Below are 26,126 nucleotides of genomic sequence, written 5' to 3' on the forward strand. Positions count from 1 at the left end.
AATGTGTGTGTATGTGTGAATGTTTGGTGTTTGTGTGTGTGTGTGTGTGTGTGTGTGTGTGTGTGTGTGTGTGTGTATGGGCCTGAAGTGTTCCTGAGTACCACAGATGCAGTGTGTTTGTGCCTGAAAGGATTCTAAAATATTTCAAATGAGCAAGTACTAATTTATTGTTTAGTAAGATTAAATGTTGAATACATAAATGAGAGAGTATATTTATTATGACAAAACACTGAAATCATTTAATAGTCATGAAGTACTATGTAATAATTAGTATCAATTCAAGATATAGTATTTTTCCTATAGTACAGTTAAAATTGCCCTGGTAAATGGGATTTTATTATTTCTACAGTGTGAGAAATTTACAGTAAGAAAAGAGTGCAGAAAGACTCCACGTTTATTGTTTTTCTCATTGGTGTAGCAAATACATGACAAGAAGAAATTTCAGGAAAGAAGGGTGTATTGGGGCCTGTGTTTAAGAAGAAATGTGGTTCGTCATGTCACAGAAGGCATGGTGGCAAGAGCAGATGATGGCAATGCCATTGACCATTGCTATGTTCTGTGTACCTGTGGCGGGGTTTTTCTTGATACAATAACTGTGCAAAGCACATTTCATAGATTAAAGACAAAAATAAAGGAGGTTCATAGAGGCTAACAAACCTATTTACAACCTGCAAATTGTATCTGACTTAGCTTCCAAATAAATGATAGGTTTGTTTAAGATAATCAGAACATTGTTATTTTGAATTCAGAGTGTAAAAATCAAACATTCTAATTGTTGAAAGAAAATTGACAACCCAAATCAACTTCTGCTACACTGACAGAAAATTCCCATTTTTGATCTTCCCTGATTAATGATCAGGGGCCTAATAGCAACTAAACACTTCTAGTGTTCAGTATGGGCTGATTGTTACCCATTTACCCATTTTATAGCATAACTTTCTGCTCTTCAGTTCCAGGTTAGACATAAATTACTAACTTTAATACTATAATTTTTGATGTTATGTATACAAAATCTTGTTCTCCTGAAAGATCCAATTAAGATTACATAAAGTTTTACAACAGTCCTGTTGGGTAAATGGTTCAACATTCCAACAACAAAGCAGATAAACATTTTGCCAATCACTAATTAAAAAGCTGGCTCTTACTACAATAACCTGGAGTCAGTTTGCATTCACATTTCTATTAAAGGCTAATGAATACACAGCTAAACTAATTTAGTCAAATTGTTCCTTCATTGTGTTCAAAGTTAAAACTAACAATTCAGCATTAGCCCTCCATCTTTTAAATTATTTTTCCTCCCCTATTGAGTAAAAGTCTAATTAAAAGCTTTTAGTCTTTCACGTTGTGCAGGCTGCTAAATGATATTGTTTAGTCTGCAGGGATTCAATTATTACTTGGCTTTAAAATATACAGTTCTACAAAGATTTTTTTTCAACCACTTTGCCTGGATGATATTGTGTTCTAAAATTTTTAATCTGATAGCACTTTTATTAAAATGTGAGACAAAAAAAAGTATTGGTTATGAGATTTTAATTCAACCCTAAAATGTAGAGATGTCAAACATAACCAATGCGAAAGTGCATGGCATGATAAACAGTGTCCCTGGCAATGGCAAGGCGTGGGCATCGGAATATCAGATTTGCAGCCAACTTGGGAAACATAACAAGATTCTGCTTCAAAAATGAATGAATGAATGAATGAATGAATGAATGGAAGTCAGATATGGGGAGATGCAGAAACAAGCAGATTGTTGTGAGTTCTCAGGCCAGCCAGATTAGGACTCTCCTGCTTAAAAGAAAAAAAAGGGGGGGGATAAATTAAATATTTTTTAACTTCACCCACAAAAAGGTATGTATGAAAAGAAACTGAAATCAGCATGGCTAAAAGACCATGTGCACTCCTCTATTCATTTCAAAATTACCTATGATAACCAGAAAAAAACAAGTGAGGAAGCCACAAAACATGATGCACATATACAATGGGGCACTGCTCAGGCACAAAAGAATGGAATTCTGCTATTTGAGACACCCTGGGGGATCATTATTTTCTGTGAATTAGCCTGACCCAAGGAGACAAGTAGTACATTACCTCACTCCCTGTAATTAAACTCAGAGCAAAGGAATGAACAGCATTTAAAATACTATCATAAAGAATACTTTCACCACAAGATCTTCCATGCTCTTGGATAGGTAGGATCAACATAGTAAAAATGGCAATCTTACCAAAAGCAATCTACAGATTCAATGCAATCCCCATCAAAATCCCAGCACAATTCTTCACAGACCTTGAAAAAACAGTTCTCAACTTTCTATGGAAAAACAAAAGACTCAGGATAGCCAGAACAACAATAAAGGAACGTCCAGAGGTATCAGTATTCCTAATTTCAAGCTCTATTATAGATCTCTAGTCCTGAAAACAGCTTGGTGTTGGCACAAAAATAGACAGGTAGACCATTGGAATCCAGTTGAAAACCGTGATACTAACCCACACACCTACAAACACCTGATATTTGACAAAGAAGCTAAAATTATACAATGGAAAAAAGAAAGCATCTTCAATAAATGGGGCTAGCATAATTGGATGCTGGCATGTAGAAGACTACAGATAGATCCATGTCTATTGGCATGCACAAAACTTAAGTCCAAATGGATCAAAGACCTCAACATAAATCCAGCCACACTGAACCTCTATGAAGAGAATATAGGTGGTACCCTCAAACTAAATGGTACAGGAGAATATTTCCTGAATATAACACCAGTAGCACAGACACTGAGATACACACTTAATAAATGGGACCTCCTGGAACTGAGAAGCTTCTGTAAGGCAAAGGACACAGCCAACAAGACAAAACTACAGCTCACAGAATGGGAAAAGATATTCACCCACCACACAGGGTTAATTTCCAAAATATACTAATAAAATTAAAAAGTGGGGTACAAAACTAAATAGAGAATTATCAATAGAGGAATCTAAAATGGATGAAAGACACATAAGAAAGTGTTCAACATCCTTAGCCATCAGGGAAATGAAAAAAACAACTCTGAGATACCATCTTTCTCCTGTCAGAATGGCTAAAATCAAAAACACCAATGACAGTTTATGGTGGAAAGGATATGGAGAAAGGGGAACAATCTTCCACTGCTGGTGGGAGTGGCCCTTGTACAGCCACTTTGGAAATCAATATGGTGATTCTTCAGGAAAATGGAAATCAGTCTACCAATGATTCAGCAAATCCACTCTTACGCATATAACCAAAAGAAGCACATTTATACACAAGGACATCTACTCACCCATTTTCATAGCAGCATTATTTGTAATATCCAGAACATGGAAGCTACCTGAATACCCCTAAACTGAAGAATGGATATGGAAAATGTGGTATATTTACACAATTTAAGTACTCAGTGGGAAAAAAAAAGCCAATGGAATCTTGAAATTTGCAGGAAAATGGATGGAAGTAGAAGAAACCATCCTGAGGGATGTAACCCAGTCACAAAAAGACAAAAATGGTATGTACTTGTTCATATATGGATTTTAGACCTAGAGCAAAAGAGTAGCAGCCAACAACATACTTCCAGAGAAGTTAGGAAGACATATATGTTCCCCTGGAGAAGGGGGAAGGGAGAAGATATCCAGAGCTAATTGGGAGAATGTGGGGAGGGGAGAGGGGGTTAGAAGAAAGAGAAGGTGAGAAGAGGAGGGTAGAGGATGACAAGAGAGAACAGGAAGATCTAGTCAGGGGAAGAATAGAGGAGAGCAAGAAAAGAGATACTATAATAGAGGGACCATTATAGGTTTAAAGAGAAATCTGGCACTAGGGAAATTTCCAAAAATCTACAAGTTTACCCCAACTAACAATCCAAGCAATAGTCCAGAGGCTATCTTAAAAGCCCTTCTCCAATACTGAGATTGATAACTATCTCATATGCCGTCATAGACCTTCATCCAGGAGTTGATGGAAGCAGAGGCAGACACCCATAGCTAAACACTGAGCTGAACCCTGAAACTAAGTTGCAGAGATAGAAGAGTGATGAGCAAAGGGGTCAAGACCAGACTGGAGAAACCCACAGAAACAGCTGACCTGAACAAGGGGTTGCTCATACAACACAGACTGATAGCTGGGAAACCAGCATTGGATGGTTCCATACCCCTTGAATGAAGATATAAGTTTGGAGGTCTGGTTAATCTATGGGGCCTCTGGTTGTGGGTCACTATTTATCCCTAGTACATGAATGCACTTTGGAAGCCCATTCCACACAGAGGGATACTCTCTCATCCCAGAGAACCTAGAGGTTCTATGCTCCAAATGATGTGACAGACTTGAAGATCCCTCAACGAAGGCCTCACCCTCCATAGGAAGCAGAAATGGGATGGGTTAGGGGGCTGGTGGGGGGCAGGGGAGGAAGGGAGGGTGAGGGAACTGGGATTGACATGTAAATGATTTTTGTTTCTAATTTAAATATAAAAAGGAAAAAAATACTTTTACAGGACCCAAAACCTTGGTAGAAACCTTTATCTTACCTACATGAAATTTTTCTCCCAGTAATTTCTTCATTCTTCAGATATCTTTTTATAACATACATTTTAATTAATATATTATAGATAAGCTTGCTGTTTTCCTTTCCTTTCACAGTCCCTTCATTTTCCTTCCTTTTACCCCCTTTTCCTCCTACTCAAATCGATGTCCTCTTTAAAAAAAAATTATGCCACACACATATGTATGCACAAACATATAAATATACCCTCCAGAGTCCATTGTTACTTGTGTCTACATGGTTTCAGGCCTGATTACCTCATATTGTGTATCCAGTTAGGGCAGTTTCCCTCAGAGAGACTATCTGTCTCTCAGCTATCCTTAGTTGACTATAGTTCTTTATTTATGGTGGGGCTCCATCTATTGTTTCTCAAGTGTACAGAAGCTTTTTGTTTTGTTGTAATACTATACTTGTCATTGTAAATTGTTTCTATGATATAGTTTATTTTTAATTATACCATGTGTCTGCTCACCCATATGCTCATGTGTTCTTTTGACATACAATAATGCTACTGATTTTATTTTAAGTCCTAGAACTTTGATGAGTTTATTAATTATAATAACCTTTTTGGTAGAGTCACTCAAGCACTATTACCTACACTGTTTTCTATAAGTAATATTCCATTCCTCACAAATAGTGACAAGTTTTCTTGTTTGAATCCTCTTAGTTTCTTTCTATTGTTGAATTAGGACTTCTAGTAAAATGTGCTATATATTTTACATTTTATTAGTTAATTGATTATATGATGGTGATAGTTTGTGTTCAATTTTATATGTGCCTAGACATGTGTGCCATGGAACACATTTGGAGACAAAGAGCAAATTGTAAGGGGTCCCTAGGATCTAATTGAAGTTGTTAGGCTTAGTGAAAAGTGCTTTCACCTACTGAGATATCATGGTAACCCCAAGTATAAGTTGAATACGTGTGATGGGAGGGGTTATCTTTCTCTTGTTCGAGATATTAAACAGAATGCTCTCAGCATGATGTTGGATTTTTTTATTATATGTAGTCTTTATAGTTGTGAAGTACATTTGCTTTGTGCTAAATTTATGATTTTTATCAAGCAAAATGTTTAATTGAATTTAATTTTATTAAATGCTGTTTTCATATTTACTGAAATTATTTGTAAATTTTGCTTAATTTTGTTGATGTGGTATATTACATTTATGTATGTATATACGTGAACCATCCTTATACACTTGGAATAGATTCTTGATCATAAAAAGATGCCCTACTCTGGGATCTGGCTTGCTATTGTTTTAATCACGATTTTTGTACCAGACTACTACTAATTAAATGCATATATAAATAGTAGCCATACCTAATCTAGTTAGTTTTTAAATCATTACATAGTATTCCTCCCATCTCCTTCTCTTTCTTTCTCCCTTTTTCCTTGCATCTCCCTCTTCCCTTTCACTCTATTAACAGTCTTTAACATGCTAGGAATGTGCTCTACAATATGCCCTTCTGTAGCCAGTGATTTCTTAGTTATAGAAGTAGTAACAGTAAGTTCATAGTAAAAATGACCCTCTCTTCATAGTAACATACAAAAAATTATATGACTTTTCCAGAACTTAATTGATTTATTAATTAATTCTCTCCAGATGCTTAAAGATGTTCTTGATAATCAATATAGCTAATAGAATGCTCTTTACAGATTCATTGTGAAGATGAAATTATATGTATTATACATGAGCATGTTTGCAGATGCTTCAAAGCTAGGTTAGAATCACTGTTGATTTCTGCACTAACATTCTATATGGAACTCTAAGTAGTAGAAATTCTACATGGAATATTGCCCATCTATTTTCTACTATGTGTACTTTCTCTACAGAGACACATTTGGCTTCAGGTTAAAGCTTCGCAATTGTGAAGAATGATAGACTGCTTGTGCAGCTAGAGAAATAGCAGAACAATTGGGGAGCACTGAGGGATGGGAGATGCTCATTTACACCTATACAGGCTTTATTGTGCCTTAAAAGGAAAAGTGTCACAAAAACCTAATTTAGACTATTTTCCAAAAAAAAAAAAATTAGTGTAAACTTGTCCCATGTGTACCTTAAATCTTTGCAATGGATTTTGAGATTCAGTATTTGAAACAATTTACATATGTTTCATGGCTCTTCTAATCCTCATTTACATAATTCAAATATAAATTAAAGTTGTGTCTTGGCCATAACAAGTGAGAGAAATCAGAGTGTTTTATATCATATAATGTTTTATATATATATATTTATATTTTATATTTATATATATTTATATTTTTATTTTTATATATTTTATATATTTATATTTTATATTTATATATATTATATATTTATATTTTTCTATTTATATATATTTTATATATATATAAATTGCTTCTTACTAACCATTTCACCTATTTAGTTTCCTGTATCTAATATTCCTTTTTCTTAATCTCTCCTTTAATTTTTGTAAAAAAATTTAAATCATATGGAAAAAACACATATGTAGTTATTTTTTTATTTTTTTTCACTCTTTTAACTTTTTGGGGGCCCTGTCATTCAGCTTCCATATTAATACATGAAGACTTATTCTTTCATATAAATGCCTGGCCTCTTGGATTGTTTCTAGCCATCTTTACTAATATAAATTATATTGCTTATCTTTTGACCCTGGGCTTTTATCTTTATGTAAACCTTTATTTACTTCTTACTCTGTAGTTTTCTGTACAGCTGGGTGGCTGATTCCTGATGTCCTTCTCTCCTTTCTTCTTGATCCTCAATCTCTGTCTCCCCAAATTTCTCCTCTTATTTATTGTCTCTGATTGGCAGTCCTGTCTAATTCTTTCTCTGCCTAACTATTGATTTTTTTAACTTTTTGTTTGACCAATCAAGTGTTTTAGACAGACAGAGTAACACAGCTTCACAAAGTTAAACAAATTCAACATAAATGATTGAAAAACATGTTTGCATCATTAAACAAATGTTCCACAGCATAATAAAATGTAACACAATTTCAACAAACATTCCATAACACACTTATATTCTTATACTTATTCAGCATGCTTTACATTAGCAAACAGATTTCACGATGGCTTGGCACTCTTGAAACTGGATGATTGTTGGAAACTCACTCCCTGCTTAAGCACCCCTCATGGGTTGAAAGACTCAGGAAACAACTTATAAAATCTTGTTTTTAATATGAAATTTTACTCATATTTCTCATTTAAAGCTTGTAATGACAGAAATTAAGTAGAAATGACTTTCCCTGTCATTGTCAATGCTACCTTAGCCACATTACCTCAGAAATGTAAAAAAACAGATTCTTAAAAGTTATTCTTAGGAGAATTTTTATACAATCCTAGTTCCAGCTTCAATAAGAGGCAACATCAAATGGAAATCTTTAGGGAGTAGTTAATGGCCAAAATGAATCCCACTTATTACTGCTACTGAATTTTAAACTTGGTAGTGTAAAACTACCTCAGTACCAATTAAATTAAAAGTATAATTGAATGAGAGGTCAGTACAAGTCTGTTTAAACTCAGTTTTCAATAGTCAATAAATTCCTTAGTCAGAGAGCTATTATGTGGGCAAAAGGGTCATATCCATAATTATCTACTTGGTGGTATTTGTTTCTCAGTACATTCCTTAAGAGAAATGTAGGTTTAAGTGACTTTCTACTTTCATATAAACTGATTTGTCTCTGCATTTTCTACAGTTGCCTTTCATTAATACACTCTTTTCTCACAAAAGTTATGACATTTTTGAGTCCAAAGTACTAGCATCAGACAGTAGGATGCCATAAATCTAAACCCATTTTCCAAGATATTTCATTTAAAAGTGTGTTTTAATTGATAAGTGAAATGTTTAAATTATCATCAATGGGTGCAGGGTCATATTTCAGTAAATATATATTTAGATACTTATCACCTAAAACATTATAATTTCTGTTGAAGACTTTCAAAAAATCCTTTCTTCTTTCTTTACAAATGTCAAGTGTGTTATTAGTACCTGTAGTTATGCTGTTAAGGAGCACCAAACAAGAACTCATTGCTTCTATCTCACTCTACCTTAATACCCCCAAACAGTATCACCTTACTCCCTACTCCCTTGCTCTCTATCTCTTAGTAATGCATTCTTTGATAGCTGGAGGGACCTAGAAAATTTTTTATCAACTCAAAAAGTGATGGTAAAACTAATTCACTGATACAAAGTTCTCTCTCAATCAGAAGTAGAGCTGAAACATATCTTTGACTCTACTACTTTTTTCATTAAACATTATATAAATTACTGGTTGTTTAATGTTTCTGATTCAATGAAATTTTGTTTTCTTTAATCTTTATATATGCATGTGTTCATTCCATAATCTATTGGACTGGAATAGATTATTTTTAAAATTTGCAAATTAACCTGAACAAATTACCTGTTCTTAAGGAAGATATGCTGTGACCAACAAGTATATGAAAAGAAATGCTGTGCCAAATCAATTCACAGTGGGAAAAGCACTACATACAATACTGTACATTTTGTCAGCAACAAAAATTCTAATAAACTCTGTGAAACCAGAAGAGAGAACATAGACTGTTGGTAGAAACGTAAATAAGTATATTTATTATTTTAAATATCACAGAGGCTCTTCAACAAATAGAAAAAGAACAATTGTATAATCCATACATTCCAAAACATGGAAGGAAGGAAATCAGCTTGACAAAGAGATACCTGGATACCTGACATTTGTATCACTAATCATAGTGGCAAAGATAAGAAATTAACCTAAATATACATGAACAGGGGACTCGGTGAAGAAAATGTGGTATAATTTTTCCTTTTAACATATTGAACTGATAATTTAAGTATTCTTGAAATACATCACATATACCTAAACTTAAAATAAGCCGTTAGTTAGCCAAGTTTAGTAACATGTATGTATATATGATTTGTCAATATAACATTGATGGTTTTTATACAGTGGTTTAGGAAAGATTTTATATATAAGTTTTTTTTGGGGTGCTTATGTTTGTGGTCTTCATGATTTTTATTGTGAAAAGGTAAACATTAAATTTGTTAAATTTACATCACAAAACACTAAATAAATTCACATATGGCATGGCCATTAATATTATTGATGTCACTAAATTTGTATTCATCTCCATAAAATCTCTGTATCTATCTATCTCTGTATCTATCTATCTCTGTATCACTCAACTCCATATCTTGTATCTTTCCGTGTCTATATATCTGCCTAACCGGGGTCCTGAGTATTTTCCTGTCTCTTTAAGCTTTTTGTTCTTTGTGTTTGGATCATTTAACTAAAAATACTTTTTCAAAGACCTTTTATGATCTACGTTATTTCAAATTTTATTTTTTATATGGCTGATCTCTTCACTGAACGTTTATGCTACTATTTATCCACGCATCTATCTGTTAATGGATACTTTTGTTTGTTTGTTTTGTTTTGTTTTTTCTGCACTTTGAGTTTGAGTTCTGAGTATGAACAATATCTATTGAAGTCTCTGCCTCCAATTTTCTATTATATGCAAGTCTCCAAAAATAATAAAAAGTTATGTTATATGGCATCTTCATTTTTAATTTTTAAAAGAATCTTTCTAACACTTTTTCTTACTAGTTGAACCAATATTTACCATGGATATTCAAAGCTGCTGCATTTCCCCTATCCTCTCCAACAATATTGACTTTATCATAGCTACTCTAATAAGTATGAAGTGAGAGGTTTTATCTATATTTACATTTGCCTAATGCTTAATGATATTACTATTGTTTTTTATATTCTTGCTAGCCATTTGGATGCCTTTTGAGGAAGGTCTATTAAAATTATTTTCCATTTTTTTAATTTAAAAATTATTTTTTCATTTTACATATCAACCCCAGTTCCCTCTCTCTCCCCTTCCTCCAACCCCTGCCTTCCCTCTTTGTATACTCAGTCCACACCTCATAGTGGGTAAGGACTTCCTTGGTGAGTCAACAAAGCTTGTCATAACAAGTTAAGTCAGGAACAAGCCCCTCCCCCATTTCTATATCAAAGCGGAGCAAGATATCCCCCCATAAGGAATGGTCTCCAAAAAGCCTTTTCATGTCCCGGAGAAAGGTCTCCATACCACTGACAAGGGCCTTCCCAACAGATCAAGTCACATAACTGTCACACACATTCAGAGGGTCTAGTTAGGTCTCATACGGGTTCTCAAGCTGTCTGTCCATATTCCTTGAGCTCCCACTAGCTCTGTCATCTATTTCTATGGTTTTCCATGTCATAGTTTTATTCTACCCTTATTCATGTGATCCCTCCTTCCTCTCTTCATCTCAACTCCAGAAGCTTAGCCCGGTACTTGGCTGTGGGTCACTGCATCTGCTTCCATCAGTTACTAAATGTAGGTTCTATGATGGCAATTGGGGTAGTCACTAATCTGATTAAAGGGGAAAGCTTGTTCAGATGCCCTCTCCACTATTGATAGGAGTCATAGCTGGAGTCATCCTTGTGGATTCCTGAGAATTTCTCTACCATCAGGTTTCTTCCTAACCCCATAATGAGGTCACAAAACAGAATATATAAACCTAAGTGTTCATGAGACACTTGGGGGAGCAGAATAAATGAGCAGAGGTAATAGACAGGTAGGGTTGAGAGCGGTTAGTATGCATTCTGTACATATAACTAGAATAAATCAACACAATAAATTAAAAAGATGGAGCCAGCTGAGAACCTGCTTTCTAATCTGCCTATTGTGAGAAATATCCCAGTGATATAGTGAATGGCCATGCATTCCCAAAACGGCCATGAACCAAAGGAAATCCTTTCTTTCTTCAGCACTTCCTGTCATGGATTTGCTCACAATAACAAGATTATTAACTAAAACAACATTAATGCATGCTCTCTCTCTTCCTCTGTCTCTATCTCTGTCTCTTTCTCTCTCTCTCTCTCTCTCTCTCTCTCTCTCTCTCTCTCTCTCTCTCTCTCTGAGATAATTTTTCTCTTTTGTTCTAATTTGGTTCTTATTTTTCCTTTAAGAACTATGTTTAGAATTCATAGTAAAATGAATAGCAAGGGCAAAAGTGGTCATCCTCATTATTTTTTGAATGTCTTAGGAAGGAAATTTTCAGTTTTATGTGACTTTGATGTAGAACTATTGGATAATTACTATCACATTGAAAAAGGTCCCTAGATTTCTTTATTTCAGAGGATATCATCATGACTTTTACATTATCTGTGATTCTTTTTTCCTTTATTTATTTTGATGGATTACATTTTTATATTTAATTGCACATATTAAACCATTCTAGCATTTCAGAGCTAAATAGTAATTGGATACAGCAAATAACCATGTGTTATTCTATTGTACTTAAGTTGTTAATAACTTTTTGCATTTTTGCATCAATGCTTAGTCATCAGATATTGATCCACAATCATTGTGGCATTATTATGTGACTTGGCATTTTACTTGTTATTTGACAATAGCATTACTAAAACTAGCTTCATAGAATTAATTACAAAAAAATCCCCATTTCAAAGTTTTGAAAGCATTTACAAAGGGTTAATAGTTTTTTAAATGTTTTGTCTAATTCACAGATGCCATCTGGTGCTTAAATTATTTTAAGTGGTCTTTATTGATTCTATTTTCTGAAATTTGCTATTTCTTCTTGAGTTGAATTAGAAAATTGTGCTTTGAAGAATTTGTTATTTTCTTTGAAATTTTTCATTTTGATCAATGATTCAATTTTTTAATGAGTAAAATTGGTAGTAATATTCCTGCTCTGCTTTCTGATTTTAGTTATGTAAATCTACTTTGTTCTATTGGTGTACCTTAAGATTTATCAAATTTACTTAGCTCTTTAAAGAAATAATTTTTCATTTCCTTTGGTTTTCTCTATTCCTGTTAAATTTGTATTGATTTCTGCTCCAGCCTTATATTTGTTTTCCCTCTACCTTGCTTTATTTAGTTCATTAATCTTTTAATAGTTCCTTACAGTAAAACTCAGGTATAGATTTAGTATCTTTCATTTAAACTGTAGATATTTTCACATATTGACTACTCCTTGGGTGCTTCTTGGCTGAATCCCATATATAGTTTTCCTCTTTGTTTAAATTAATAGTAACATTTTTTCCTATTTAAAATTTCATGACATAAATTCATAATGAAAACATGAGACTCAAATTTATAAAATTTTCCTATATTTATACCATGCTCGATTGACATGTGACTTGAAATGTTATTTTATATCTAGTTTTTTCTTTATTTTTTGAAATAGAAGTTTTTGTCATTATTAGAAACAATCTTCTTTTACATATCAATCACAGTTCCCCTTCCCTCCCCTCCCCTCCACCCCTTCCCCCAGTCCCCCCATCCCAAATCATTTCTGCTCCCCAGGGAGGCCAAGCCCTTCCATGGGGGATCTTCAAAGTCTGTCATATCATTTGGAGCAGGGGCTAGAACCTCCCCGATGTGTCTAGGCGGAAAAAGTATCCCTCTATGTGGAGAGGGCTCCAAAAGTCCATTCATAAAATAGGGATAAATACTGATCACTGCCAGAGACCCCATAGATTGCCTAGAACTCCAAAATGACATTATCCCTCAGGGGGTCTGGAACAGTTCAATACTGGTTTCCCAGCTATCATTCTGAGGTCCATGAGCAACCCCTTGTTCAGGTCAGTTGTTTTTGTGGGTTACTCATGCCTGGTATTTACCCCTTTGCTCATCACTCCTCCCTCTCTGAAACTGGTTTCCAGAGTTCAGCTCAGTGTTTAGCTGTGGGTATCTGTGTCTGCTTTCATCAGCTACTGGATGAAGGCACTAGGATGGCATATAAGATAGTCATCAATCTCATTGTCAGGGGCTGGTATTTAAGGTAGACTCTGGACTAATACTTAGATTGTTAGGGTCAACCTTGTAGATTGCTGCACATTTCTCTAATGCCAAAATTCTCTCTAAACCTATAATGGCTCCCTCTAATATGGTATCTGTTTTCTTGCTCTCCTCTGTTTTTACCCTGACTAGATCTTCTTGTTCCTTCATGTCCTCCTCTCCCCTCCTCTTCTCCCCTTCTCTTTCTTGTAACTCCTTCTCCAACCCCACATACTCTCAGTTATCTTAGGAGATCTTGTCAATTTTCTCATACTCCAGGGGACCACGTATGTCTCTCTTAGGGTCCTCCTTGTTTCCTACTTTCTCTGGCGTTGTGGGTTATAGGCTGCTACTTCTTTGCTCTGGATCTAAAATCCATATATGAGTGAGCACATACCATTGTTGGCTTTTTGCAACTGGGTTACCTAATTCAGGATGGTTTCTTCTAATTCCATCCATTTGCCTGCATATTTCAAAATTCCATTGTTTTTTTTCTTACTGAGTAGTACTCCATTGTGTAAATGTACCACATATGCATCATCCATTCTATACTTGAGGGGCATCTAGTTTGTTTCCAGTTTGGGGCTATTACAAATAGTGCTAGTATGATCATGGTTGAACAGATGTCTTTGTTGTATGAATGTGAATCTTGTGGGTATATGCCTAAGAATGGAAAGGCTGGAACTTGTGGTAGATTGGTGCCCATTTCCCTGAGTAACTGCCATACTGCTTTTGATAGTGGCTGTACAAGTTGTCACTCGTACCAGCAGTGGAGGTTTGATCCTCTTTCTCCACATTCTCTCCAGCATAATGTGTCAGTGACATTTTTGATTTTAGCCATTCTGACAGGAATAAGATGGTATCTCAGAGTTGTTTTGATTTGCATTTCCCTGATGGCTAAGGATTTCTCTCAGCCATTTTAGATTCCTCTACTGAGAATTGTCTATTTAGTTCTGTACCCCACTTTTTAATTGGATTAGTTGGTGTTTTGGAGACTAGCTTCTTGAGTTCTTTGTAAATTTTTGAGGTCAGCTCTCTGTCATATATGGGCTGGTGAATATCTTTTCCCAATCTGTTGCATGCTGTTTTGTCTTGCTGACTGTCTCCTTTGCCTTACAGAAGCTTCTCAGTTTCAGGAGGTCCCATTTATTCTCTATCTCAGTGTCTTTGCTACTTGTATTATGCCCAGGAAGCAGTCTCCTGTACCAATTCATTCAAGGGTACCACCAACCTTCTCTTCTAAGAGGTTCAGTGTGGCTGGATTTATGTTGAGGTATTTGATCCATTTGGACTTAAATGTCACATGTGCATGGCAATAGATATGGAACTATCTGCAGTCTTCTACACACCAGCATCCAGTTATGCCATGACCATTTGTTGAAGATGCTTTCTTTTTTTCATTGTATAATTTTAGCTACTTTATCTAAAATCAGTTGTTCATAGATGTGTGAGTTAATATCAGGGTTTTCAATTTTATTCCATTGGTCTAGCTGTCTATTTTTGTGCCAGTACCAAGTTGTTTTCAGGACTAAAGCTCTATTATAAGCTTCATTTTATGAATGGTGATATCTCCAGAAGTTCCTTTATTGTACAGGGTTGTTTTGGCTATCCTGTGTCTTTTATTTTTCCATATAAATTTGAGAATTATTCTTTCATGGTTTGTGAAAAATTGTGCTTGGATTTTGATGGGGACTGCAATGAACCTGTAGATTGCTTTTGGCAAGATTCCATTTTTACTATGATGATATTACCTATGACAGAGGATGGGAGATCCTTCCATTTTCTGGTATCTTCTTTAATTTCTTTTTTTTCTCCATTTTTCTATTTGAATTAGAAACAAGATTGTTTTACATGTCAATCCCAGTTCACTCTACCTCCCCTCCTCTCCTACCTGCCCAACTAACACCCTACCTATCTTATACCCTTTCTGCTCCAGAGGGAGTGTGAGGCCTTCCATAGGGGTATTCAGAGTCTGTCATATCCTTTGGGATAGGACCTAGTCCCACCCTCGTGTTTCTAGGCTCAGGGAGTATCCCTCTATGTCGGATGGGCTCCCAAAGTCCATTCCAATGCTAGGGATAAATACTGATCTATTACAAGAGACCCCATAGATTTCTGAGGTCTTCTCACTGACACCATGATCATGGGGTCTGGATCACAGCTGGTTTCCCAGCTATCACTCTAGGGACCAAGAGCTCCCCCTTTTACAAGTCAGCTATTTCTGTGGGTTTCACCAGCCTGGTCTGGACCCCTTTGCTCATCACTCCTCCTTGTCTGCACCTGGATTCCAGTTTAGTTCAGTGATTAGCTGTGTATGTCTACTTCTACTTCCACCAGATGAGATGAAGGCTATAGGATGGCATATAAGTCAGTTATCTATCTAATTATCAGGGCAGGGCATATAAGGTAGCCTCTCCTCTGTTGCTTAGATTGTTAGTTGGTGTCATCTTTGTAGATATCTAGACATTTCCCTAGTGCCTGATTTCTCTTTAAACCTACAATCTCTCCCTTTATTATGTTATGTCTTATATTGCTCTTCTGTATTCTTCCCCCAACTCAAACTTCTTGCTCCTTCATGTCCTCCTCACCCCTCCTCTTCTCATCTTCTTATTCTCTTAGTTTCCTCTCCCCTCCCTGCCTGCTCCCAATTTGCTCAGGATATCTTGCCCCTTTCCCCTTCCCCAGCGGACCATGTCTGTCTCTCTTAGACAACTAATTGTTTCCTAACTTCTCTGGAGATGTGGATTATAGGCTGGTAATGCTTTGTTCTATGTCTAAAATCCATATGTGAGTGAGTACATACCATGTATGTCTTTTTGTGACTAGATTATCTCACACAAAATGGTTTCTTTTAGTACCATCCATTTGCCTGTGAATGTCAAGATTCCATTGTTTTTATCTGTTGTGTAGACTTCCATTGTGTAACTGTACCACATTTTTCCTAACCATTCTTCAGTTGAGGGGAACCTAGGTTGCTTCCAGGTTCTGTGTTCCAGAATCTAGTGTTCCATCAGAAAAATGATCCATCATGATCAAGTAGACTTCATCCCAGTGATGCCAGGATGGTTCAACTTACAAAAATCAATCAATGTAATCCACCATATTAACAAACTGAAAAAGAAAAACCACATGATCATCTCACAAGATGCTGAAAAAGCCTTTGACAAAATCCAACATCCCTTCTTGATAAAGATCTTGGAAAGAACAGGAATAACAGGAACATATCTAAACATGATAAAAGTAATATACAGCAAACCAACCCCCAACATCAAATTAAATGGAGAGAAACTCAAAGATTTTCCTCTAAAATCAGGAACAAGACAAGGATGTCCATTCTCTCCATTGTACTTGAAGTTGTAGGTAGAGCAATAAGACAAAATGAGATCAAGGGGATACAAAATGGAAAGGAAGAAGTAAAACATTCATTATTTGCAGATGATATAATAGTCTACATAATTGACCTAAAAACTCTACCAGGGAACTCCGACTGCTGATGAACACCTTCAGCAAAGTAGCAGGATACAAAATTTAACTAAAAAAATCAGTAGCCTACTATATACAGATGATTAAAGCAATGAGAAAGAAATCAGAGAAACATCACCCTTCACAACATGTACAAACAACATAAAATATATCGGGGTAACACTAAGTAAAAAATGAAAGACCTGTACAGTAAGAACCTTGAGTCTTCAAAGAAAGAAACTAAAGAAGATACTAGTAAATGGAAAGATCTCACATGCTTTGGATAGGTAGGATCAACATAGTAAAAATGGTGATCTTGTGAAAAGCAATCTACAAATTCCATGAAATCCCCATCAAAATCCCAACACAGTTCTTCACAGACCTTGAAAGAACAATACTTAACTTTATATGGAAAAACAAAAACCCAGTATAGACCGACTCTATGAGAGATGTCAGCCTCATGGGGTCTGCAGAAAAAGAAGGATTATTATTTTTCCAGTTATAGAGGTCCGATGCTGAGAATGGCCAATACTGAGGTTGGCCGTCCAGTCCAGTTCGGAGGGGCAAAGTGGTTGAATCTGGAACGGGCTGCTCCCTGCGACCTCTTAGTCGATAAGCCATTGGTGAAGGGTCAGAGGCCGCTTCCGCCAAGGCGGCAGAGTCTGCTTATGCCTCTGGTGGGGGCGGCGGTGGCGGATATGGCGGGGGATCCTCAGTTAATAAATCAACCAACAGGTCTTCTCCCGGGGGGAGTACCTTAGGTGTCTTCTTTTCTTTAGCCTTAGTGTCTTTCACCGCGGTAGGGTAAAGGTTGGAATGGGAAGGGGGGTTGGGAGGAATAGGTGTCAAAGGAGTGGGAGGTGTAGGGGCCGAGGGAATGGGTCGGTCGGAGCGGTTAGAGGGGGGAAGGAGAGAGGGGCCCTTGGGATGTAAGAAAGGACATACCCAGGGAGGGGGGGTCCTGAACCAAAGCCTCCCAAGTGACGATATAAGCCACTTGATCAGGATGCCCGTGTGGTCCAGGATCCATAATCTTCTCTTTTACCTGGAATATAGTCTGGGGGTTAAAGGTACCATCTCGCGGCCAGCCTACGTCAAAGGTCGGCCATTCTGAAGAACAAAGAGTAATCCATTTGCGTTTACGTACATCAACAGATTGGTTATGAGCATATTCCTGTACATCTCTCCAGTGCGAGAGTGTTAGGGACAAAGGAGTGGTGACAGTTTGCCCCATAGTTTCTAGACTTAGGAGGACACAAATGATAGCTACAAGACAAAGACCGAATAACACAGAACAGACTTTCGCAGCGCGGTTTCGACAGAGAGTCGAAAGTAAGAATTGAGAGGGGGTCGAAGAAGGGGGCCCTCCTTCTTCGTCCCCAGTAAAGATTGCAAATCCCTCAAGCCGAGGGCCTTCTCCAAAGAGACTGGGAAAATGTCCAGTCATAGATCTAAGTTCAAAGTACAAATCTCTCACGCCGAGGGCTTCCCAAGTTCAAAGTACAAATCCCTCACGCCGAGGGCTTCAAACGCTACCAGGACATCTCCTGGAGCCGCGGTCAGTAGTCCTAACTCGTCAGTTCCTCCTCGGATCCGCCAAATACAAATGTACACAGCTGTATACTACAAACGCAAGCGCAATTCACAAGACGGATTTAGACAGACAGGCAAGACGAGACCAGACAAGACAAAACAGCGGATCCACACAACACTTACCTCCCAAATGTGGGTCGGTGGTCCCTGAGTGGGGGGTCTCTATCCCGGACGAGCCCCCAAATGAAAGACCCCCGAAGAGGTACTTTCGTAGAAGGAGACCCGCACCCAGGAATCAGCGAGACCACGAACTTGGATGCAAAACCGCAAGAGGCTTTATTGGAGATACGGGTACCCGAGCGACTTAGCTTCTGTGAGGCCAAGTGCGCCGAGCCAAGGGAAAGGGGTCCTTATATAGGGAAAAAGGCACAAGCTAGAAGCAGGGATTCTATTGGATAATTCTAATGAGGCATTGTACAGAGCTATTCCCATTGGTCAATGTAAATGAGGTGCTATACAGGGTTATTCAAATGAGGTGAAACACAGAGTCTTTCAAATGAGGCGAAATACAGAATCATTTCTATTGGATGGTTCAAATGAGACACAGAGCCATTCCAGATCAGCATATTCTCAAGGTCTGGTGTCTGGTGTCTGGTACAACAGACTCAATTCCCCACCCCTCCGCGTCCAGATGGCTGACCTTGGGGGCGGAGACCTTGGGATGGAGTGTTTCTCATCGGGCGGGGGCTCAGGGGCAGGGCTCCAGGCCGGCTCACTTGGTGTTCGTTCTCGTGCCGGCCCACCTGGTGCTCGCCCTCGTGCCGGCCCACCTGGTGCTCGTTCTCGGGCCGGGCGTGCGGCGGGTGGCGGGGGAAGTGGAGGCCGCCGGGGGTGGGGATCGGGGAAGCCGCCGACAGGAGGAAGAGGAGACAAACTTGAGAAAGAAAGGGCTAAGGGGCAGGGGTCTTTCATTCAATTATATTCATAGTGCACTACTTGTAATAGGCTAAACCTGAAAGCAACCCAGATGCCTCTTAACTGAAGAATGGATAGAGAAAATGTGATACATTTACACAATGGAGTACTATTAAGAGGGGAAAAATAATGGCATCTTGAAATTTGCAGGCAAATGGATAGAACTAGAAGAAACCATTCTGAGTGAGGTAACCCAGTTACAAAAGACATGCGTGGTATGTACTCACTTGTATATGGATATTAGACATAGAAAAGGTGATTCCCATCCTGCAATCCACACCTCCAGGGAAGCTAGAAAACAAGAAGATCCCTAAGAGATACATACCTGTTCCCCCAGAGAAGGGAAAAGGGACAAGAGCTCCTGAAGAAATTGGGATGATGGGAGAGGGGGAAGGAGGTAGGAGAAAGAGTAGGGCAGAAGAGGAGGGTAGAAGAGAAGATAGAACTTTTCTAAAAGAGATTTTTGAGTTTAAATGCCATTTTCCATTCCAAACCCTACACAACTTAAAACCAACCCTTAGCAGGTGACAATTATCTAGGGGAAAACTAAAACACCATCTAAGCCAACTGTAGGGAAAGAGGGTATTGTTTTCTTAGAATTAGTTCCAGTTGTAGTGGGGGAGAAGATGACTCTGGGATCCTGTAAAAAACAAACTAACAAACAAAAAAACAAAAAAAATAAACCATAAAAATAAATCCAAAACAACAAAACAAAAACAAAAAAAACCTAAAGCAATGGCTAAGTCTCAAAAAGACTAGCTGTAACATTTGTAGCTTGTCTCTGAGTAGCAGGTGATGCTTGTCTGAAGTTCTTACATGAATCACTAACCAGAGTGTTATATTAAGTTAATTATTTCATCTAGCTAATCTGGAATCATATAGAGCAGTTTTAGTACAAAACTGATCCTTGAGTGGTGTTTACTAGTTCAAAGACATCATGAATCAAGTGAAACCAATGTTGTGGGTGCCAATCATCTTTTTGAGACTTTAGAGATTTTTATTAGGATATCTTATTGTTTACTATGGAACATTTAAACATTAACATCAGCATGGCAAGTTTAAATTTAAATTTTATAGGTATGCATATCAGAAAGGTATCAATAAGGATTAAAATGAATATGAGGAAAATTAGAAATTTTTGAGAGATAACAGAGTTTTGACATTAATGCTTCCTACATTTTTGTTTCTTCTGTCTCATAACAGTTGGCTCTTCTGATATGAGAAAGAAACTCTGAAATTATTTTAAATAACATGTTTGGATTTAGAGGACAGCCACAGTTTAATTCCAAAGCCACTTTGATGTTTATGTGAATTGGGACTAGTACCGTACTGGGAAGTCAGGAGATATAGGAGCTTAGGTAGTGAGATTTTGCCCTGTATAGTTATTGGTACCAATGGTCAGATTTTTCTTTGTTTGGTGATTCCTTTTGGACAGCTATCCTTTCTTTTTTAGTGATCTACATATCCAATATCTTTTGGCTTTTTGACTATGGGTTGTTCTCCCCCCCCCCCCGCAAAAAGACAAAAACAGAACCCTGCCTGACATTTGTGAGGTTTTCTTACAACTTGTGGGGTTTATCTTAGTGAATGACCTATCATTTCTCCTCATTAAGAGGTTTCTCCTATTTAAATCAAATCTTGATTAGCTTTGATGGTATCCATAGCTTTTCTTCTCATGTAGATATAAAAGCAATACCTCTTCCCCAATGTAGTACATACCTTGGTTTCCATTCTGAGGTCAACACATCCTTGAAATATACAGACTGATTTAAATCAGAAGTTTTTTCTATTGTCCAATGTGTTTCTGTGGCTGTTGTTCCTTTCTCATTAGCACTAAGAAAACTCTAGGTTAGTAAAATATTATGTAATCTGTCTTGGCTCCACTTGCCTATTTATAGAGCATTTCCTATGAGGTGCAAGTAGGTCTCTCAACAACTTCTTGTCCTGTAGGATTGTGTGGTACATCTGTAATATGCTTTAGGTTATAATATTAAAAAAAAACTGTTTCAATTTTCTGGAGACATATGACTTTCTGGAGTTACTATTGACACAGATATACCCATAATAGCCATTTCTTCTAATAGGTGTGTAATAACAGAATCAGCCCTTTCAGAGCTCAAAGCAGTTGCCCATTGAAATCCTGAAAATGTGTCTATTGTATGGTGTACATATTTTAATTTTCCAACATATGTAAAGATGCCACCACATAAGAGGACCCCCAAGACATACATACCAAGAAAAGTTATAATTTCAAGTGTTTGTTGCCAAGGCTTGAATTCTACTTTGTATAGAAACTAATAAATAAAATATTTAAGTTACTAGTTCACATAAGCTAGAACGAGGCACAGAAGTTCTAGGATAGAGAGAAAGGGGTTTGTTACTCATAATACAGAAAGTGAATTGAGCTTTTTGTGTTTGTATCAGTTCACTTGACCCTCAGAGGCTCATATAAGCAAGAAAGGGACCAGGTAAAGGCATGCATGGGAAAAGGCATGTGTTTTAATGGGAGAATAATGAATTTCAGATGGCATTCCTATTTTTCTTTTTTAAAGGCTTTTATGAGTTGGGAGTCTCATTATATAGTCCTCAATGACTTAGGACTCACTGTGTAGGTCATGCTGGTCTTAAACTCACAAAAATTCACCTGTTCCACTTCCCAGGTGCTTGGATTCCAAATGTGGGTTACAATGCCTAGCTGGAACCTATGCTTGCTCCACAGCAAACATGGTTGTTATTCTTGAAAAAGAAGGCATCAATTCATTCCTCAATACTGTTTAACAAACACAGTTTTATATATTATTTTTAGTACCTTGTATTCATGGCACAGCCAAAAGTATCTGTAGTAATATGACAGAATTAAGAAAGGGTATGCCATTTGATGACGTGCAACATAATAACCAGGCAGCATTACACATATAGTTTTCCAGATGCCATTATTGTTGCTCTCATGAATTTAAGCAAGTAAGCACACGCAAATCCATTCATGTCTGCTTTCCTTTTATGAATCTCCTGTAACCTACTTAGAAAGTTTGCCCTCCCCATCTCTTATCAGAGATTTTGCTTAATTATGTGTATCCATGACCACTACCGAGTTGTATATTCTAGAGCTTCCTGGAGTTGATGTTTCTGCAGCTTTCTCCTGTCTTCCTGTCAACCATCTAAGCATCTAGGCATGGCCTCCCACCTCTGAACATTGACTGAGTTCAATGTTCAGTACTTGTTCTGTGGCCAGAATCTTCAGCAATCTGTCACTCCAAACACAGAGCTTTAGTGTCTGGAATGCCACCTTTCAACAAATTCTGTGTTTCTTTCTTCTTTCAGGACACTGGCTGCAGGGCTTCAGATCCCTGGAACTGCAGTTACAGAAAGTTATGAGCTGCCATGTGGGTCCTGGGAACTGAAGCTCGGTCCTCTGAAAGAACATCCAGTGCTCTTAACTACTAACAATATCTCCAGCCACCTCACATTATTTAGTAACAGTTACACTTCTGCTTTATCTGTATATATGACTTATCATTCCTAATATTTTATTTGACTGATTATGTGGTACACAATTTGTCTACTTCCATAGACTTTTTAAAATGAGCAGTATTTTTTTTTTTGCTAATTCTATTTTATCTTTTTTTTTAGTTTCTTTTTGAACAGGGCAAATATAGGATGAACTGTCTTTATGTTAGCTTTGTTATAAATGCATGCAATATTTAAAATTAAAATATAATTCCATTATTTCCTGCCTTCCCATTCCTCCTTCCAACATCTTCCACTCCCTCTCAAATTCATGGAATCATTTTCTTGGTTTATCATTATTATATTTATGTATAAATACAACCTGCTAAGTGTGTTTAGTGTTGTTTCTATGTATATGATATCAGGGCTGATTATTTGGGATTAGATAAACAATTAGGAGGCTCATCCTTTAATGCATGGGGTATTTGTTTCATTCACTATAATTCCATGAAGTCAATCGAATTTTAACTACATAGGTATATCCTTTGCCTCAATTTTGTTGTTTATGTTTTCTTTTTAATCACCAATTCTTAGCCCAAAGTTTGGCCATGTTCTAAGTATATAATCATTGTTATCTAAGTATTTTCTAATTTCATATGCAAATACTTTCCTTTGTTTTATTCATGAATTACTTAGAAACAATGTTTGTAGTAATTAGTATCTTCCTAATTAGGCGCTTACTGTTTCTCTTTAGAGTTTGTCCCTATGGAGAAGCTCTTTGTTCATGCAGATTAAACATGAGATTGTTTCTCCTCTCATCAGTTTTGAGTTCATTTTTATAGATTTACTGGTTTTAATAGTTTTCCCTGATGTTAAGGATTATACTTCTGTTAACCCATTTTTTAAAATTCTGTCTGCCATTGTACCTCAGTGCTTGGTGCCCCTTCTGGGTGCTGCAGTGAATAATAAATGTTTATTTTAACCCTCTTCTCGGGTATGGCATCCTCATCAGTGGGGTGTAAGGGAATCCTTTCTCCTCCATATTTTTTTTTACCCTTATTGAAGAGAGCTTTCTTTTCTCACATAGTATATCCTGATTATGGTTTCTTTTACTTCTGTTCCCATATGTATCCATTCCCTTTTTACCTATTGTTAGAAAACAATCATGTTTATAAGAGATGATTGTGATGATGATATGATAAAACAAAAATTATCACAAATGATTTGAGACAGGATGAACAAACAGAAGTAAACGCATCCAAAAGAAGGCACTGGAAGCAGAGATCTACTCATTCATGTACTCAGGAACTCCACAAACAAGCTGAACTGAAATCCATAATATATATTCAGAGGATCTCTGGTAGACCAGATAAGGCAAGCCCTTTGAATGGCTCTTCAATCTCTGTGAGTTCACATGAGCTTTGTTCATGTTAATTTAGAGGCACTTGTTTTTTGGTGAATATCCCAAACCCTGTTTTGGGACTAGGATATGGGTTTTGACTTTCAGTCAGTTGGGATACCCAAAAGATTTCATCATTGTTCCTTCCTTGTTTCATGATATTTTACTTCCTCTACTCTTATTTTGGGGGGTGGGGGTTCAAGACAGGGTTTCTATGTGGCTTTGAAGACTGTCCTGGTACCAGCTCTTGTAGACCAGGTTTGTATCATACTCACAGAAATCCACCTGCCTCTTTCTTCTGTGTGCTGGGATAAAAGGTGTGCCCCCTATACTCTTAAAACAAGTGTCTGAATGTAAGAAACTGTGGATCATGGCAGCAGTAACAGGAAAGGCTCACGTTGGATTCATAAGTTGGCTCTAAAATTTTCTTACAGTGCCTACATCCAGCTGTTCAGCTGTGGTGACACAAGAACTTCTGGCAGTTGATTGGAGGAGATCACTACTGTGCAGTGAGTTGTTTCTGAGATTAACTTTTTTGGCTATTCTTGGCTATATATTAATAAAATGGAGGCACATTCTTAAGCATTTTATGGATCTGGGAATAGAATTCCATAAGCCACTTCTGATTTTCACTCTTACAGTTGGTGGGATATTGCCAGCAGCTGTTTGGCAACTCCAAGCACTAAGTGGCGGTTATTTTATACTTAAACTCTGTGCCTGCATACTTGAGAAAATCAGGAAGACCCTTTACAAACTGTTCAGTAGCTTAAGTAGTTTTTTTTTTATTGGTGCAGCCTAAGCCTTACAAAAATAATTATTTTAACTAATGGAATGAACACTGGCTAATTATTATCCTTAATTAACTTTTTTGTTGTGATTCCTCAACAAAAGTGGTAGATTGGCCCTGAAATACCTTGGACTTTGTTTCAAAGTAATAGATTTCTGAAGAACATAGAAGAGAGGTTATTTGTTCTCACAAACCATGAATTTTCTTATGTTTCAGAGTAGAAAGGAATAACATAGAGAGACTATGAAATATTAAGTGCATATTTATTTCTGATTTTCAAGGCCCACATCTTGAGGTACAAAACAGGGAATGAAGTGTTGGCAGAAGAATTTGCTAAAAGCAAGGGTGCATGGCAAAACTTTTAAAACACAAGAGAAAAAGATGAGTGGGACTAGTGACAAGAAACAAGATGTGGCAGCATGCTCAGACTTGGAAGGCTTAAGACACTGATAGGGGGTTTGAGGACAAGAGACAGTAAGATGTGGTCAGCCAAAATTAAGGAAACATAAAGGTTCTTTATGGAAATCCACTTGTTTGTACTCTACTTTAAAATATATTCTGTCTGTCTGTTCTTTCTGTCTGCTTTTCTGTCTGTCTGTATATATATCTATCATCTGTTTATATTAAGAGGTAGTTTGAGCAAAATACTGTGTATTGGTAGACAATGCTGCTCCCAAAAGACATGGGTTATTTGAAAATCTCAGTGCCAGGCATTGAACTTTTAGAGAGTCTCTTGGCTAGTCATGAGTATCTGAATTAAACAGTGCCACCTACAAAATCAAATGCTTCACTAACCAAGGTTGTGAGCAGGACAGATCTTTGATTATGAACACAAATATCTGAAATAAAGTTTAACTACATGACCATTTAGCAAGACAGCACAGTCAGTAGGTCTCCCACTCCAGGGTCTACAGTACAACATATAACAGGCTTTTAGCCAGGCTAAAAGGCACCAAATCTCTTGTGTTGAGAAAGTTTCACATCCAATCAGCAAGTGATTGGTTACCCCCATAACTCTCATGCCATTATTTTATCAGTGTCATGATTTGCCAGCCCATTGATATTGTAGCATGTAGAGTCCAGTCCTGGGTAAGACCATTGATCTCGTTTCTTCCCCAGAAGGCAGAATTGCACATTCCTGCAGTATGTAAGCAGGGAGAAAGTTTGCAGCAA

This window comes from Cricetulus griseus, chromosome 2, assembly GCF_003668045.3.
Source record: "Cricetulus griseus strain 17A/GY chromosome 2, alternate assembly CriGri-PICRH-1.0, whole genome shotgun sequence".
In the NCBI taxonomy this organism is placed as follows: Eukaryota; Metazoa; Chordata; class Mammalia; order Rodentia; family Cricetidae; genus Cricetulus; species Cricetulus griseus.